We start from the raw sequence: 19,260 nt of genomic DNA on the forward strand, positions 1-19,260 counted from the left end.
AAGATGTGGGGTGATAAGAAAAAAGTGTGAAAGCATAAAAAATAAGGAATTGGAATAATTGTGCTTTATACAAAAAAATCATAGCCACCACAAAAAAGGGTGGGCCTCATGGACTCTTGCTAATATGAAAGAAATGAATTTATCAGGTAAGTTCTTACATAAATTATGTTTTCTTTCATGTAATTAGCAAGAGTCCATGAGCTAGTGACGTATGGGATAATGACTACCCAAGATGTGGATCTTCCACGCAAGAGTCACTAGAGAGGGAGGGATAAAATAAAGACAGCCAATTCCGCTGAAAAAAAATCCACACCCAAAAATAAAGTTTAAATCATATAATGAAAAAAAATTGAAATTATAAGCAGAAGAATCAAACTGAAACAGCTGCCTGAAGTACTTTTCTACCAAAAACAGCTTCAGAAGAAAACACATCAAAATGGTAGAATTTAGTAAAAGTATGCAAAGAAGACCAAGTTGCTGCTTTGCAAATCTGATCAACCAAAGCTTCATTCCTAAACGCCCAGGAAGTAGAAACTGACCTAGTAGAATGAGCTGTAATCCTTTGAGGCGGAGTTTTACCCGACTCGACATAAGCATGATGAATTAAAGATTTCAACCAAGATGCCAAAGAAATGGCAGAGGCCTTCTGACCTTTCCTAGAACCGGAAAAGATAACAAATAGACTAGAAGTCTTTCGGAAATTCTTAGTAGCTTCAACATAATATTTCAAAGCTCTAACTACATCTAAAGAATGCAATGATCTTTCCTTAGAATTCTTAGGATTAGGACACAATGAAGGAACCACAATTTCTCTACTAATGTTGTTAGAATTCACAACCTTAGGTAAAAATTGAAAAGAAGTTCGCAACACCGCCTTATCCTGATGAAAAATCAGAAAAGGAGACTCACAAGAAAGAGCAGATAATTCAGAAACTCTTCTAGCAGAAGAGATGGCCAAAAGAAACAAAACTTTCCAAGAAAGTAATTTAATGTCCAATGAATGCATAGGTTCAACGGAGGAGCTTGAAGAGCCCACAGAACCAAATTCAAACTCCAAGGAGGAGAAATTGACTTAATGACAGGCTTTATACGAACCAAAGCTTGCACAAAACAATGAATATCAGGAAGATTAGCAATCTTTCTGTGAAAAAGAACAGAAAGAGCAGAGATTTGTCCTTTCAAGGAACTTGCAGACAAACCTTTATCCAAACCATCCTGAAGAAACTGTAGAATTCTCGGAATTCTAAAAGAATGCCAGGAAAAATGATGAGAAAGACACCAAGAAATGTAAGTCTTCTAAACTCTATAATATATCTTTCTAGATACAGATTTACGAGCCTGTAACATAGTACTAATCAGAGTCAGAGAAACCTCTTTGACTAAGAATCAAGCGTTCAATCTCCATACCTTTAAATTTAAGGATTTGAGATCCTGATGGAAAAAAGGACCTTGTGACAGAAGGTCTGGTCTTAACGGAAGAGTCCATGGTTGGCAAGAGGCCATCCGGACAAGATCCGCATACCAAAACCTGTGAGGCCATGCTGGAGCCACCAGCAGAACAAACGAGCATTCCTTCAGAATCTTGGAGATTACTCTTGGAAGAAGAACTAGAGGCGGAAAGATATAGGCAGGATGATACTTCCAAGGAAGTGACAATGCATCCACTGCTTCCGCCTGAGGATCCCTGGATCTGGACAGATACCCGGGAAGTTTCTTGTTTAGATGAGAAGCCATCAGATCTATTTCTGGAAGTCCCCACATTCGAACAATCTGAAGAAATACCTCTGGGTGAAGAGACCATTCGCCCGGATGTAACGTTTGGCGACTGAGATAATCCGCTTCCCAATTGTCTATACCTGGGATATGAAACGCAGAAATTAGACAGGAGCTGGATTCCGCCCATACCAGTATTCGAGATACTTCTTTCATAGCCAGAGGACTGTGAGTCCCTCCTTGATGATTGATGTATGCCACAGTTGTGACATTGTCTGTCTGAAAACAAATGAACGATTCTCTCTTTAGAAGAGGCCATGACTGAAGAGCTCTGAAAATTGCACGGAGTTCCAAAATATTGATCGGTAATCTCACCTCCTGAGATTCCCAAACCCCTTGTGCTGTCAGAGACCCCCAAACAGCTCCCCAACCTGTCAGACTTGCATCTGTTGAAATTACAGTCCAGGTCGGAAGAACAAAAGAAGACCCCTGAACTAAACGATGGTGATCTGTCCACCACGTCAGAGAGTGTCGAACAATCGGTTTTAAAGATATTAATTGAGATATCTTTGTGTAATCCCTGCACCACTGGTTCAGCATACAGAGCTAAAGAGGTCGCATGTGAAAACGAGCAAAGGGGATCGCGTCCGATGCAGCAGTCATAAGACCTAGAATTTCCATGCATAAGGCTACCGAAGGGAATGATTGTGACTGAAGGTTTCGACAAGCTGATATCAATTTCAGACGTCTCTTGTCTGTCAAAGATAGAGTCATGGACACTGAATCTATCTGGAAACCTAAAAAGGTTAACTTTGTCTGAGGAATCAATGAACTTTTTGGTAAATTGATCCTCCAACCATGATCTTGAAGAAACAACACAAGTCGATTCGTATGAGATTCTGCTAAATGTGAAGACTGAGCAAGTACCAAGATATCGTCCAAATAAGGAAATACCACAATACCCTGTTCTCTGATTACAGACAGAAGGGCACCGAGAACCTTTGTAAAAATCCTTGGAGCTGTTGCTAGGCCAAACGGCAGAGCCACAAACTGGTAATGCTTGTCTAGGAAAGAGAATCTCAGAAACTGATAGTGATCTGGATGAATCGGAATATGCAGATATGCATCCTGTAAATCTATTGTGGATATATAATGCCCTTGCTGAACAAAAGGCAGGATAGTCCTTACAGTTACCATTTTGAATGTTGGTATCCTTACATAACGATTCAATATTTTTAGATCCAGAACTGGTCTGAAGGAATTCTCCTTCTTTGGTACAATGAAGAGATTTGAATAAAACCTCAGCCCCTGTTCCAGAACTGGAACTGGCATAATTACTCCAGCCAACTCTAGATCTGAAACACATTTCAGAAATGCTCGAGCCTTCGCTGGGTTTACTGGGACACGGGAAAGAAAAAATCTCTTTGCAGGAGGCCTTATCTTGAAGCCAATTCTGTACCCTTCTGAAACAATGTTCTGAATCCAAAGATTGTGAATTGAATTGATTCAAATTTCTTTGAAAAACGTAATCTGCCCCCTACCAGCTGAGCTGGAATGAGGGCCGCACCTTCATGTGGACTTAGGAGCTGGCTTTGGTTTTCTAAAAGGCTTGGATTTATTCCAGACTGGAGATGGTTTCCAAACTGATACCGCTCCTGTGGATGAAGGATCAGGCTTTTGTTCCTTATTGTGACGAAAGGAACGAAAACGATTAGACCTAAATTTACCTTTAGATTTTTTATCCTGTGGTAAAAAAGTTCCTTTCCCTCCAGTAACAGTTGAGATAATAGAATCCAACTGAGAATCAAATAATTTATTACCCTGGAAAGAAAGGGAAAGCAAAGTAGACTTAGAAGACATATCAGCATTCCAAGTTTTAAGCCATAAAGCTCTTCTAGCTAAAATAGCTAGAGACATATACCTGACATCAACCCTAATGATATCAAAGATGGCATCACAAATAAAATTATTAGCATGTTGAAGAAGATTAATAATGCTATGAGAATTATGATCTGTTACTTGTTGCGCTAAAGCTTCTAACCAAAAAGTTGAAGCTGCAGCAACATCCGCTAAAGATATAGCAGGTCTAAGAAGATTACCTGAACACAAGTAAGCTTTTCTTAGAAAGGATTCAATTTTCCTATCTAAAGGATCCTTAAAAGAAGTACTATCTGCCGTAGGAATAGTAGTACGCTTAGCAAGAGTAGAGACAGCCCCATCAACTTTAGGGATTTTGTCCCAAAATTCTAATCTGTCAGATGGCACAGGATATAATTGCTTAAAACGTTTAGAAGGAGTAAATGAATTACCCAAATGATTCCATTCCCTGGAAATTACTTCAGAAATAGCATCAGGGACAGGAAAAACTTCTGGAATAACTACAGGAGATTTAAAAACCTTATTTAAACGTTTAGATTTAGTATCAAGAGGACCAGAATCCTCTATTTCTAATGCAATTAAGACTTCTTTAAGTAAAGAACGAATAAATTCCATTTTAAATAAATATGAAGATTTATCAGCATCAACCTCTGAGACAGAATCCTCTGAACCAGAAGAACCATTATCAGAATGATGATGTTCATTTAAAAATTCATCTGAAACATGAGAAGTTTTAAAAGACTTTTTACGTTTACTAGAAGGAGGAATAACAGACATAGCTTTCTTAATGGATTTAGAAACAAAATCTCTTATGTTAACAGGAACACGCTGAGTATTAGATGTTGACGGAACAGCAACAGGTAATGTAACATTACTAAAGGAAATATTATCTGCATTAACAAGTTTGTCATGACATTCAGTACAAACAACAGCTGGAGGAACAGATACCACAAGTTTACAGCAGATAAACTTAACTTTGGTAGATCCAGCACCAGGCAGCGATTTTCCAGAAGTATCTTCTGACTCAGTGTCAATCTGGGACATCTTGCAATATGTAATAGAAAAAACAACATATAAAGCAAAATTGATCAAATTCCTTAAATGACAGTTTCAGGAATGGGAAAAAATGCCAGTGAACAAGCTTCTAGCAACCAGAAGCAATAAATAATGAGACTTAAATAATGTGGAGACAAAAGTGACGCCCATATTTTTTAGCGCCAAACAAGACGCCCACATTATTTGGCGCCTAAATGCTTTTGGCGCCAAAAATGACGCCACATCCGGAACGCCGACACTTTTGGCGCAAAAAAACGTCAAAAATGACGCAACTTCCAGCGACATGTATGACGCCGGAAACAGAAAAAAAAATTTGCGCCAAAAAAGTCAGCGCCAAGAATGACGCAATAAAATGAAGCATTTTCAGCCCCCGCGAGCCTAACAGCCCACAGGGAAAAAGTCAAATTTTAAGGTAAGAAAAAATTGATTTATTCATATGCATTATCCCAAATATGAAACTGACTGTCTGAAATAAGGAACGTTGAACATTCTGAGTCAAGGCAAATAAATGTTTGAATACATATATTTAGAACTTTATATAAAAGTGACCAACCATAAGACTTACTTACCCCAGGACACTCATCTACATGTAGTAGAAAGCCAAACCAGTACTGAAACGAGAATCAGTAGAGGTAATGGTATATATAAGAGTATATCGTCGATCTGAAAAGGGAGGTAAGAAATGAATCTCTACGACCGATAACAGAGAACCTATGAAATAGACCCCGTAGAAGGAGATCATTGAATTCAAATAGGCAATACTCTCCTCACATCCCTATGGCATTCACTGCACGCTGAGAGGAAAACCGGGCTCCAACCTGCTGCGGAGCGCATATCAACGTAGAATCTAGCACAAACTTACTTCACCACCTCCATAGGAGGCAAAGTTTGTAAAACTGATTTGTGGGTGTGGTGAGGGGTGTATTTATAAGCATTTTGAGGTTTGGGAAACTTTGCCCCTCCTGGTAGGAATGTATATCCCATACGTCACTAGCTCATGGACTCTTGCTAATTACATGAAAGAAATGTAAATGTTATTATATTTTAAATATACCATTTGTCTGGTCATGTCAATATTAGCAAATATTGACTCTGACCAGTGTGGATCTCCCTCCCTTTGCGAGTGAGTCAAAATAAAACTTTCACGATTCAGATAGGGAATGTCATTTTAAACAACTTTCTAATTTACTTTTATCATCAATTTTGCTTTGTTCTTTTGTTATTCTTAGTTGAAAGATAAACCTAGGTAGGGTCATATGCCAATTTCTAAGCCCTTGAAGGCCGCCTCTCATCTGAATGCCTTTGAAAAAAAATTCACAGCTAGAGGGTGTTAGTTCATGTGTTTCATATAGATATTTTAAGAAAAACAAAATGTATGCTTACCTGATAAATTTATTTTATTCTTGACACGTTGAGTCCACGGATCATCTAAACCCAAAACCTCTCCCCCAAAAGTATCAAATTTATAGAATTTGGAAAAAGTGTGTAGAGAGGACCAAGTTGCAGCCTTGCAAATCTGTTCCACAGAAGCTTAATTTTTTTTAATGCCCAGGAAGAGGAAACAGTCCTCGTAGAATGAGCCGTGACTCTCAGGAGGCTTCTTTCCAGCAGCTTTAGAGGCCAAGCAAACTATACTCTTTCAGCCACAAAGAAAGAGAAGTAGCCATAACTTTCTGACCCTTACGTTTCCCAGAGAAAACAACAGAGTCAAAGACTGGCAAAACTCCTTAGTCGCCTGTAAATAGAATTTCAACGCATGCATCACTTCTTGGTTGTGCAGCAGACGCTCTTTATGAGAAGGGGGGATAGAACATAAAGAAGGAACAACAATTTCTTGATTAATGTTCCTATTCGAAACAACCTTAGGAAGGAAACCCAACTTAGTACGCAGAACTACCTTATCAGAATAAAAAATAAGATAAGGGGATTCACACTGCAACGCAGAGAGAGAGAGAGAGAGAGAGAGTTCTGAGACTCTGCGGGCAGAAGAAATTGCAACAAGAAACAAAACTTTCCAAGATAATAACTTAATATTAAAGGAATGCATAGGCTCAAACAGAACCTGTTGAAGAACTTTAACAAGGTTAAGATTCCAGGGAGAAGTAACAGGTTTGAATACAGGCCTGATTCTGACCATGGCCTGACAAAAAGATTGCACGTCTGGTACATCCGCCAGACATTTATGTAACAAAATAGACAAGGCAGATATTTGACCTCTCAAAGAACTTACCGATAAACCCTTCTCCAAACCTTCTTGGAGAAGACACAAAATTCTAGGAATCCGAACTCTAGCCTCTGGATTCACACCAAAGCAGATATTTACGCCATATCTTGTAGTAAATCTTCCTGGTAACAGGTTTACGAGCCTAAATCATGTTCTCAATGACCAACTCCGAAAAACCACGCTTGGATAAAATTAAGCATTTAATCTCCAAGCAGTCAGCTTCAGAGAAACTAGATTTGGGTGAAGGAAGGGCCCTTGAAGTAGAAGGTCCTTCCTCAGTGGAAGTCTCCAAGGAGGGTGAGATGACATCTCCACTAGGTCTGCATACCAGATCCTGCGAGGCCACGCCAGTGCAATGAGGATCACAGACGCCCTCTCCTGATTGATTCGAGCAATGACCAGAGGAAGGAGAGCGAGGAAATAGGTATGCAAGACTGAAATTCCAAGGGACCGCCAGAGCATCTATCAGCACAGAAAAAAATACTACCAAGAGTAATTGAGTAGCGCTAGTCTAGCCAGATATAATAAACAAAATATGTATAATAAAAAAATATATATATATATATATTTTTTTTTTATATATACGCTTAGGTCTATTTTATAATATATACACACACAGTATATAGTGGACAATAGTTATAAGTATTGTTCTTAATTCTGCTGCTCAAAAAGATAAATACTGTAATATAAATTGCATACAGATGTCACAAAAAAATAAAATGAAAATACATATAATACAAAATACAAGTACTTGTATTGTTCATATGAAGTTCATGATGAAACTCCCAATCCAATAGATCTTGCTGCTCCTCCAATAGTCTAAATAAAGAGGAGAGAAGCGCAGGACACAATTCAAGTGTAGAGCCAGACTTTAATGAAAATGACACACGTAACAATTGTACTCACAAGATAGAGAACATAAATAGGCACATCAAATAAAATGTATCCTCCGTAGTTCCGTTAGTTCAATTTGGGCCAAACTTGTGAAGCCTTGTTCAATATGTTGAAGCGAGGGGCGTCTTTTCCTGGTGTGTAGAAGCCACTAATACCGCCAACATACAAGCCTCAAATGCCGATCACTAAGTCAGGAGGACACACACACCCTCGGCTATGAACCAATAGGATATCCTCAGACAAGATGCACCCGGCACGAGAGGACCTACGGTAGCTTCACAGGGCAAAATTCAACAGTGAAGACTGCTATGTTCTACGCATTTCGTCCTGATCAACAGGATTTTTCTCAACCACAGCCTGAGGATCCCTCGATCTCAACCCGTACCTCGGGAGCTTGGCATTCTGACGAGATGCCATGAGATATGGCTGTCCCCATTTGAGAATCAAGCTTGAAAAAAAAACTTCCAGATGGAGTTCCCACTCCCGGTGAAAGGTCGGTCTGCTCAGAAAAGCCACTCAAGTTATGTTGTCCGATTGGAACCTGATAAACCGGGCCAAAGCTGAGGCCAGGCCAGAAGAGCATTGAAGATTGCCCTCAGCTCCAGAATGTTTATGGGGAGAACAGACTCCTCCAAAATTCATGTCCCCTGAGACTTTAGAGAGCCCCAGACTGCTCCCCATCCCAGCAGGCTGGCGTCTGTTGTCAAAATCACCCAAGGTGGGTCTGCGGAAGCAGGTTCCCTGGGAGAGATGATCCTAAGGCAACCACCAAAGAAGAGAATCTCTTGTCACCTGATCCAGATGTAATTGCGGCGACAGATCCGCATAATCCCCGTTCCACTGCCTGAGCATGCATAACTGCAGAGGTCTGAGGTGGAAACAAGCAAACTGAATGATGTCCATGGCAGCTACCATCAGACCCATCACCTCCAAACATTGAGCCACTGACGGCCGAAGAGAGGACTGAAGCGTCGGACAAGAATCGAAAATCTTTGATTTTCTGACCTCTGTCAGAAATATTTTCATCGATAGGGAATCTATTTATGGTTCCCAAGAACACCACCCTTGTAGCTAGAATTAAGGAACTCTTTCCCAAATTCACCTTCCATCCGTGAGAGCGCAGGAAAGATAACATCTCCGTGTGGGAGTTTGCTTGTTGAAAGGATAACGCCTGAACCAGAATGTCATTCAGATAAGGTGCCACTCAATGCCCTGCAACCAGAGCACCGCCAACAGGGATCCCAGGACCTTTGAAAAAATTCTGGGAGCTGTGGCAAGGCCAAATGGAAGAGCCACAAACTGGAAGAATTTGTCTAGAAATGCGAAGCTCAGAAATTTATGATGATCCCTATGGACGGGAACATGCAGGTACGCGTCCTTTAAATCTACTGTTGTCATAAATTGACCCTCTTGAACCAAGGGAAGAATGGAACGAATAGTTTCCATCTTGAAGGACGATACTGTGAGGAACTTGTTTAAACTTTTGAGATCTAGAATTGGTCTGAAAGGTCCCTCTTTTTTGGGAACCACAAATCAATTGAAGTAAAATCCTAGATCCTGTTCCTGCATTGGAACAGGGACTATCACTACCAGGTCAGAAAGGTCTGCCCCTGGGAGGAAAGGCTTTGAACTCTAGTTTGTATCCCTGGGACACGATGTCCACCGCTTAGGGATCCTGAACATCCCAAACCCAAGCCTGAGCGAAGAAGGAAAGTCTGCCCATTACAAGATGTGGTCCCGGATCAGGGGTAGACCCTTCATGCTGACTTTGAGTCAGTAGCGGGCTTCTTAGATTGCTTTCCCTTGTTCCACGACTGGTTGGACCTCCAGGAAAGCCTGGACTATTCCAGCTTTGTAGAGGGAGAGGAAGGCTTACCCTTGAAGTTTCGAAAGGAACGAAAATTACTCCGACGTCCCTTCTGCTTATTCCTCTTATCCTGAGGAAGGAAATTACCCTTTCCTCCCGTTATGTAGGAAATAATCTCAGCCAAGCTCGGCCCAAACAAGGTCTTACCCTTTTAGGGAATCGCTAAAAGCTTAGACACATCCACAGACCAGGATTTTCAACCATAAGGCTCTGCGGGACAGTACGGCAAACCCAGAAATTTTTGATCCTAGCTTAATAACCTGTAGGGAAGCACCCGTAATAAAAGAATTGGCCAACTTAAGGGCCTTGATCCTAGCCTGGATCTCGTCAAGGGGAGCGTCCGTCTGAATAGAATCAGAAAATGCATCAAACCAGTATGCCGCACTAGTGACGGTAGCAATACACTCCGCAGGTTGCCATTGTAAACCCTGGTGAACATAATTCTTTTTGAGCAATCCCTCCAACTTCTTATCCATAGGCTCCTTAAAGGAACAACTATCCTCTATAGGAATAGTGGTCCTCTTAGCTAAAGTGGAAATCACCCCTTCCACCTTGGGGACCGATTGCCAAGACTCCTTGGGAAGAGGAAGCAGAGTGCAATCGGTCAGCAATAGGAAACATCTTTTTAAAAATAGGGGATGGAGAAAAAGGAATACCCGGTCTCTCCCATTCCTTAGCAATAATCTCTGTAGCCCGATCTCATACAGGGAAAATCTTCACCATGGAAGGTACATCAAAATACTTGTTTAGCTTGCTAGACTTCTTAGGATGGACTACGACCGTAGTGTCTGAGTCGCCCAAGGTAGCCAAAACCTCCTTAAGTAACATACAGAGGTGCTCCAGCTTAAACCTGAAGGATACAACTTCAGCATCAGGAGGAGGAATTACACTGTCTGAGATTTCACCCTCAGATGCTACCGAAGTATCCTCCTCAGATTTCTGGGAGGGAACATTCAGAATAGCCACGACTGTGTCAGAAACCTTACTTGCTGATTCTTTACGTTTCCTCTTGTGCTTTCCCTGCAGCATGGCAAAAGTTGACAACGCATCAGATACCGCAGAAGCCATGAGGCTAGCAATGTCTTATAAACTAACTCCAGGCGGAGCTTGAGAGGAAGCGCAGGGCACTGCATGTGTGGACGATAGCATTTGGGACACTTGAGGAGAAAGCTGCAGCATATCTTTAACATCGTCAGAAGGCTCCTGGACAGAATCCCCCTTCGACAATGTTGGCTCAGAAAAAAAAGTCTATCCCTGTAATTTAAAGTTCTCTCAATACATGAGGAACAGAAAGGGATAGGTGGTTCCACGTTACCATCAAAACAAACAACAAGAAACATTTTGCATGGCATCTTGGTCCATCTTTACTCACAATTGATCAATTTAGAATAAACTGATAATTTAGGTTGAAATTAATACACCAAAAAAACGTTACTGTCTCTTTAAATGTTAAAACAAAACTTATTTTTGCTGGCAAAAAATAAATAAGCTGTCACAAATGCTTCGGACAACATCTACACCTCAGCTTAGCTTTGCTGGGGTGCCTACCTTCCTTGCTGCCACCGGAGTGTATATTCTGTTAGCAGAAGTTCGGACTCAGCCTAAGCAATGTATTTGACAGATCTGAGGCTGCTCTCCCGCTTCACCGTAGCACAGCGTACAAGACTGCAATACTGCTGTCTCTCCGGAACACAGGAAGTGAAGGGGAAAAGGTGCGCAACAGAAACTTGCCGTCTCAGCTAGTTTCGCCCATCATGGGCATATCAAAAAAAAAATAAAAAAAATTTACCTCCCGGTCGGCAAAATGTCTCTAAAATAATGCTGCCGGGAGTAAGTGAAACACACACCACATATTGAGCCACAATCTCCTCGTCCCCAGTGCCTGCCATTACTGCCATCCATAACATAATAGACATTCTCCTATGGAATTAGGGTATTTTGTCCCATTATTAAATTTAAAGTGCCAAAGTTTTCCTGTATATGTCCCAGAAAAAAACATAATTTATGCTTACCTGATAAATTTATTTCTCTTGTAGTGTATCCAGTCCACGGATCATCCATTACTTGTGGGATATTCTCCTTCCCAACAGGAAGTTGCAAGAGGATCACCCACAGCAGAGCTGCTATATAGCTCCTCCCCTCACTGCCATATCCAGTCATTCGACCGAAACAAGACAAGAAAGGAGAAACCATAGGGTGCAGTGGTGACTGTAGTTTAATTAAAATGTAGACCTGCCTTAAAAGGACAGGGCGGGCCGTGGACTGGATACACTACAAGAGAAATAAAATTTATCAGGTAAGCATAAATTATGTTCTCTTGTTAAGTGTATCCAGTCCACGGATCATCCATTACTTGTGGGATACCAATACCAAAGCTAAAGTACACGGATGATGGGAGGGACAAGGCAGGAACTTAAACGGAAGGAACCACTGCCTGTAGAACCTTTCTCCCAAAAACAGCCTCAGAAGAAGCAAAAGTGTCAAATTTGTAAAATTTTGAAAAGGTGTGAAGCGAAGACCAAGTCGCAGCCTTGCAAATCTGTTCAACAGAGGCCTCATTTTTAAAGGCCCAGGTGGAAGCCACAGCTCTAGTAGAATGAGCTGTAATCCTTTCAGGGGGCTGCTGTCCAGCAGTCTCATAGGCTAAGCGTATTATGCTCCAAAGCCAAAAGGAGAGAGAGGTTGCCGAAGCTTTTTGACCTCTCCTCTGTCCAGAGTAAACGACAAACAGGGCAGATGTTTGACAAAAATCTTTAGTAGCCTGTAAGTAAAACTTCAAGGCACGGACTACGTCCAGATTATGCAAAAGACGTTCCTTCTTTGAAGAAGGATTAGGACACAATGATGGAACAACAATCTCTTGATTGATATTCCTGTTAGAAACCACCTTAGGTAAAAACCCAGGTTTGGTACGCAGAACTACCTTGTCTGAATGAAAAATCAGACAAGGAGAATCACAAAGTAAGGCAGATAACTCCGAGACTCTTCGAGCCGAGGAAATAGCCATCAAAAACAGAACTTTCCAAGATAAAAGTTGGATATCAATGGAATGAAGGGGTTCAAACGGAACTCCCTGAAGAACTTTAAGAACCAAGTTTAAGCTCCACGGGGGAGCAACAGTTTTAAACACAGGCTTAATCCTAACCAAAGCCTGACAAAATGCCTGGACGTCTGGAACTTCTGCCAGACGCTTGTGCAAAAGAATAGACAGAGCAGAGATCTGTCCTTTTAAAGAACTAGCTGATAAGCCTTTGTCCAAACCCTCTTGGAGAAAGGACAATATCCTAGGAATCCTAACCTTACTCCATGAGTAACTCTTGGATTCACACCAATAAAGATATTTACGCCATATCTTATGGTAGATTTTCCTGGTGACAGGCTTCCGAGCCTGTATTAAGGTATCAATGACTGACTCGGAGAAGCCACGCCTTGATAGAATCAAGCGTTCAATCTCCATAAAGTCAGTCTCAGAGAAATTAGATTTGGATGATTGAAAGGACCTTGTATTAGAAGGTCCTGCCTCAGAGGCAGAGTCCATGGTGGAAGAGATGACATGTCCACTAAGTCTGCATACCAGGTCCTGCGTGGCCACGCAGGCGCTATCAGAATCACCGATGCTCTCTCCTGTTTGATTTTGGCAATCAGTCGAGGGAGCAGAGGAAACGGTGGAAACACATAGGCCAGGTTGAAGAACCAAGGAGCTGCTAGAGCATCTATCAGCGTTGCTCCCGGGTCCCTGGACCTGGATCCGTAACAAGGAAGCTTGGCGTTCTGGTGAGACGCCATGAGATCCAGTTCTGGTTTGCCCCAATGATGGACCAGTTGAGCAAACACCTCCGGATGGAGTTCCCACTCCCCCGGATGAAAAGTCTGACGACTTAGAAAATCCGCCTCCCAGTTCTCTACGCCTGGGATGTGGATCGCTGACAGGTGGCAAGAGTGAGACTCTGCCCAGCGAATTATCTTTGAGACTTCTAACATCGCTAGGGAACTCCTGGTTCCCCCTTGATGGTTGATGTAAGCCACAGTTGTGATGTTGTCCGACTGAAATCTGATGAACCTCAGTGTTGCTAACGGAGGCCAAGCTAGAAGAGCATTGAATATTGCTCTTAACTCTAGAATATTTATTGGGAGGAGTTTCTCCTCCTGAGTCCACGATCCCTGAGCCTTCAGGGAGTTCCAGACTGCGCCCCAACCTAGAAGGCTGGCATCTGTTACAATCGTCCAATCTGGCCTGCGAAAGGTCATACCCTTGGACAGATGGACCAGAGAAAGCCACCAGAGAAGAGAATCTCTGGTCTCTTGATCCAGATTTAGTAGAGGGGACAAATCTGAGTAATCCCCATTCCACTGACTTAGCATGCATAATTGCAGCGGTCTGAGATGCAGGCACGCAAATGGCACTATGTCCATTGCCGCTACCATTAAGCCGATTACTTCCATGCACTGAGCCACTGACGGGCGTGGAATGGAATGAAGGACACAGCAAGCATTTAGAAGTTTTGATAACCTGGACTCCGTCAGGTAAATTTTCATCTCTACAGAATCTATAAGAGTCCCTAGGAAGGAGACTCTTGTGAGTGGTGATAGAGAACTCTTTTCCACATTCACTTTCCACCCATGCGACCTCAGAAATGCCAGAACTATCTCTGTATGAGACGTGGCAATTTGAAAGCTTGACGCCTGTATCAGGATGTCGTCTAGATACGGAGCCACCGCTATGCCTCGCGGTCTTAGAACCGCCAGAAGTGAGCCCAGAACCTTTGTAAAAATTCTCGGGCAGTGGCCAACCCAAAGGGAAGAGCTACAAATTGGTAATGCCTGTCTAGAAAGGCAAACCTTAAGAACCGATGATGATCTTTGTGAATCGGTATGTGAAGGTAGGCATCCTTTAAGTCCACTGTGGTCATGTACTGACCCTCTTGGATCATGGGTAGGATGGTCCAAATAGTATCCATTTTGAATGATGGAACTCTGAGGAATTTGTTTAAGATCTTTAGATCCAAGATTGGTCTGAAGGTTCCCTCTTTCTTGGGAACCACAAACAGATTTGAATAAAATCCCTGTCCCTGTTCCGTCCGCGGAACTGGATGGATCACTCCCATTACTAGGAGGTCTTGCACACAGCTTAGGAATGCCTCTTTCTTTATCTGGTTTGCTGATAACCTTGAAAGATGAAATCTCCCTTGTGGAGGAGAAGCTTTGAAGTCCAGAAGATATCCCTGAGATATGATCTCCAACGCCCAGGGATCCTGAACATCTCTTGCCCACGCCTGGGCAAAGAGAGAAAGTCTGCCCCCCACTAGATCCGTTTCCGGATAGGGGGCCGTTCCTTCATGCTGTCTTGGGGGCAGCAGCAGGCTTCCTGGCCTGCTTGCCCTTGTTCCAGGACTGGTTAGGTTTCCAGGCCTGTCTGGAATGAGCAACAGTTCCCTCTTGTTTTGAAGCGGAGGAAGTTGATGCTGCTCCTGCCTTGAAATTTCGAAAGGCACGAAAATAAGACTGTTTGGCCTTTGATTTGGCCCTGTCCTGAGGAAGGGTATGACCCTTGCCTCCAGTAATGTCAGCAATAATTTCCTTCAAGCCAGGCCCTAATAAGGTCTGCCCCTTGAAAGGAATGTTGAGTAATTTAGACTTTGAAGTCAGGTCAGCTGACCAGGATTTAAGCCATAGCGCCCTACGCGCCTGGATGGCGAATCCGGAATTCTTAGCCGTTAGTTTGGTCAAATGAACAATGGCATCAGAAACAAATGAGTTAAGCGTTCTAAGCTTGTCAATAATTTCATTCAATGGAGCTGTCTGGATGGCCTCTTCCAGGGCCTCAAACCATAATGCCGCCGCAGCAGTGACAGGCGCAAACATTTTCTTAAGGTAACCCTCTAATTTTTTATCCATTGGATCTGAAAAAGCACAACTGTCCTCAACCGGGATAGTGGTACGCTTTGCTAAAGTAGAAACTGCTCCCTCCACCTTAGGGACCGTCTGCCATAAGTCCCGTGTAGTGGCGTCTATTGGAAACATTTTTCTAAATATAGGAGGTGGGGAAAAGGGCACACCGGGTCTATCCCACTCCTTGCTAATAATTTCTGTAAGCCTTTTAGGTATAGGAAAAACGTCAGTACACACCGGCACCGCATAGTATCTATCCAGCCTACACAATTTCTCTGGAATTGCAACTGTGTTACAGTCATTCAGAGCAGCTAATACCTCCCCAAGCAATACACGGAGGTTCTCAAGCTTAAATTTAAAATGAGAAATCTCTGAATCAGGTTTCCCCGAGTCAGAGATGTCACCCACAGACTGAAGCTCTCCGTCCTCATGTTCTACATAGTGTGACGCAGTATCAGACATGGCTCTAAAAGCATTTGCGCGCTCTGTATCTTTCCTAACCCCAGAGCTATCGCGCTTGTCTCTAAATTCAGGCAATCTAGATAATACCTCTGACAGGGTATTATTCATGATTGCAGCCATGTCCTGCAAGGTAATCGCTATGGGCATCCCTGATGTAATTGGCGCCATATTAGCGTGCGTCCCCTGAGCGGGAGGCGAAGGGTCTGACACGTGGGGAGAGTTAGTCGGCATAACTTCCCCCTCGACAGAATCCTCTGGTGATAATTCTTTTATAGATAAAGAGTGATCTTTACTGTTTAAGGTGAAATCAATACATTTAGTACACATTCTCCTATGGGGCTCCACCATGGCTTTCAAACATAATGAACAAGTAGGTTCCTCTGTGTCAGACATGTTTAAACAGACTAGCAATGAGACTAGCAAGCTTGTAAAACACTTTAAAACAAGTTTACAAGCAATATAAAAAAACGTTACTGCGCCTTTAAGAAACACAAATTTTCCCAAATTTTGAAATAACAGTGAAAAAATGCAGTTACACCAACAAAATTTTTACAGTGTATGTAATAAGTTAGCAGAGCATTGCACCCACTTGCAAATGGATGATTAACCCCTTAATACCAAAAACGGAACAACAAATGACAAAAACGTTTTTTAAACAGTCACAACAACTGCCACAGCTCTACTGTGGCTTTTTACCTCCCTCAATACGACTTTTGAAGCCTTTTGAGCCCTTCAGAGAAGTCCTGGATCATGCAGGAAGAAGCTGGATGTCTGTGTCTAATTTTTGCTGTGCAAAAAAAACGCTAAAACAGGCCCCTCCCACTCATATTACAACAGTGGGAAGCCTCAGGGAACTGTTTCTAGGCAAAATTCAAGCCAGCCATGTGGAAAAAACTAGGCCCCAATAAGTTTTATCACCAAACATATGTAAAAAACGATTAAACATGCCAGCAAACGTTTTAAAATACACTTTTATAAGAGTATGTATCTCTATTAATAAGCCTGATACCAGTCGCTATCACTGCATTTAAGGCTTTACTTACATTACTTCGGTATCAGCAGCATTTTCTAGCAAATTCCATCCCTAGAAAAATATTTTAACTGCACATACCTTATTACAGGAAAACCTGCACGCTATTCCCCCTCTGAAGTTACCTCACTCCTCAGAATATGTGAGAACAGCAAAGGATCTTAGTTACTTCTGCTAAGATCATAGAAAACGCAGGCAGATTCTTCTTCTAAATACTGCCCGAGATAAACAGTACACTCCGGTACCATTTAAAAATAACAAACTTTTGATTGAAGAAATAAACTAAGTATAAAACACCACAGTCCTCTTACAACCTCCATCTTAGTTGAGAGTTGCAAGAGAATGACTTGATATGGCAGTGAGGGGATGAGCTATATAGCAGCTCTGCTGTGGGTGATCCTCTTGCAACTTCCTGTTGGGAAGGAGAATATCCCACAAGTAATGGATGATCCGTGGACTGGATACACTTAACAAGAGAAAATAAATTCAGCACTTACCTTAAGAAATCTGCCATGCAGCAAGGCAGCTCACTAGGTTTGAGAAGCATGTTCCCTCACATGGACCTGTGAAGAAAAACAAAGACCGAGTAATCTTACTCAGGCTTTCAAAGTTAGGGCAGCATTAAATACATGGGAGGCATAGTGAGGATTTAACCCACAAGTTTACATTGCTTAAAAGCCACCACTGCTCTACTGAAGAGACTGACATGGACTACGGCTACACCCCAGGACAAAGCAGAACAAGCTTGCACTGCTGAAAAATAAAATCTTGCTTGAAAAATCTTCTTCCAAACACCTAAACTTTACCACCGCCTTGCTCTTAACATAGGCAAAGAGAATGACTGGGGTTGGAGGGAAGGGAGGTGATATTTAACAGCTTTGCTGTGGTACTCTGCCGCCTTCTGCTGGGCAGGAGTGATATTCCCAATAGTAATTAGATGATCCGTGGACTCACCATGTCATTAGAAACAGAGTAACCAACTCTGGTTTTTTATAGAGGGGTAGCATTTTATTTTGTCCTTTAAAACCAACAAAATCCCTTAAAAAGTAGAATGGTAGAACCATCAGCATCTGCACCACCACATGATGTTCCAATGCTAACACAATACACTAAACATAAAAAAAATAAGTCACTCGTGGTCAGTGTGTTGACCATTTTAAAGAAAATATGCAAACATTGACATTTTAAGAACTATAACTTGCATATGGTACCCTGTCAAAAGCTCATTCTTACTTGGCATGATGTGACAAGTTCCCATCAAGGAATAGTTGCATGAAGGCGTTTGATCAAGTTCTCTGCAATCTGGAAAATAAAGGAGGTAAAAACCCTTAGAGTAAGAAGCCAGACAACTTGATGCTTTAGGCGCATCAAATCTACAGTGTACAAAGTTAAAGTTGCCTTTCCTATATCTGCATGAAAAAAACAGTAACGTGAAAAGTAAACAAATGTTTTTACATTTGAACAATAGATTAAGCAGTTGAACAAAAAGCACATTTTGATTTGTGAAATTTTAGTGTTCGGAAAACATACATAAATACTATACACATGCCCACGCATCTGCACATGGCCACACATGCCCATGACCACACCCATGCCCACATATATACCCACGCGCACACATGACCATGCCCACGCGCACACATATATATGACCATGCCCACACATGCCCATGACAACGTGCACAGATGCTCATGAACACATATATGTCCATGCTCACGCGCACACATGACCATGCCCACACCACACATTCCCACGCCCACACATATGCACAAATATGTCCATGCATGCACATATGACCGCAACCGTGTCCACATATGACCATGCACACAAACATGCCCATGCACACAGATATACCCACACCCCTCACATATTTAAAGCAATAATTAACCGTACGTGTTCTTTCCACAGTTGAAAGGCTCGACTTGCAAAACAAAAAGTAAAATTCATGTAGCAGATGAAAAAGAAGATTTCAGAGATCGAAAATAAAATGGAGGCACCATTACTCTTTTGGCGACTACCTACCCAATTGCTAAGAATTCATTACACATCCTATCAGCTCATCACATAAGGGAAAAGTGTGCCAAAGGCAACTTCCCTAACTATACATGGCCAAAGGAACCGATTGCACTCTGCTTCCGCTTCCCATGAGTACAAAATGTGGGAACAGCCGCACTCTGCTCCCACAGCCTGTGAACACAGTTGGCAGTCACAGAATGAAATGTTTACCTTCTGACCATGTTGAGAAGA

The sequence above is a fragment of the Bombina bombina genome, chromosome 5, assembly GCF_027579735.1.
Source record: "Bombina bombina isolate aBomBom1 chromosome 5, aBomBom1.pri, whole genome shotgun sequence".
Classification (NCBI taxonomy): Eukaryota; Metazoa; Chordata; class Amphibia; order Anura; family Bombinatoridae; genus Bombina; species Bombina bombina.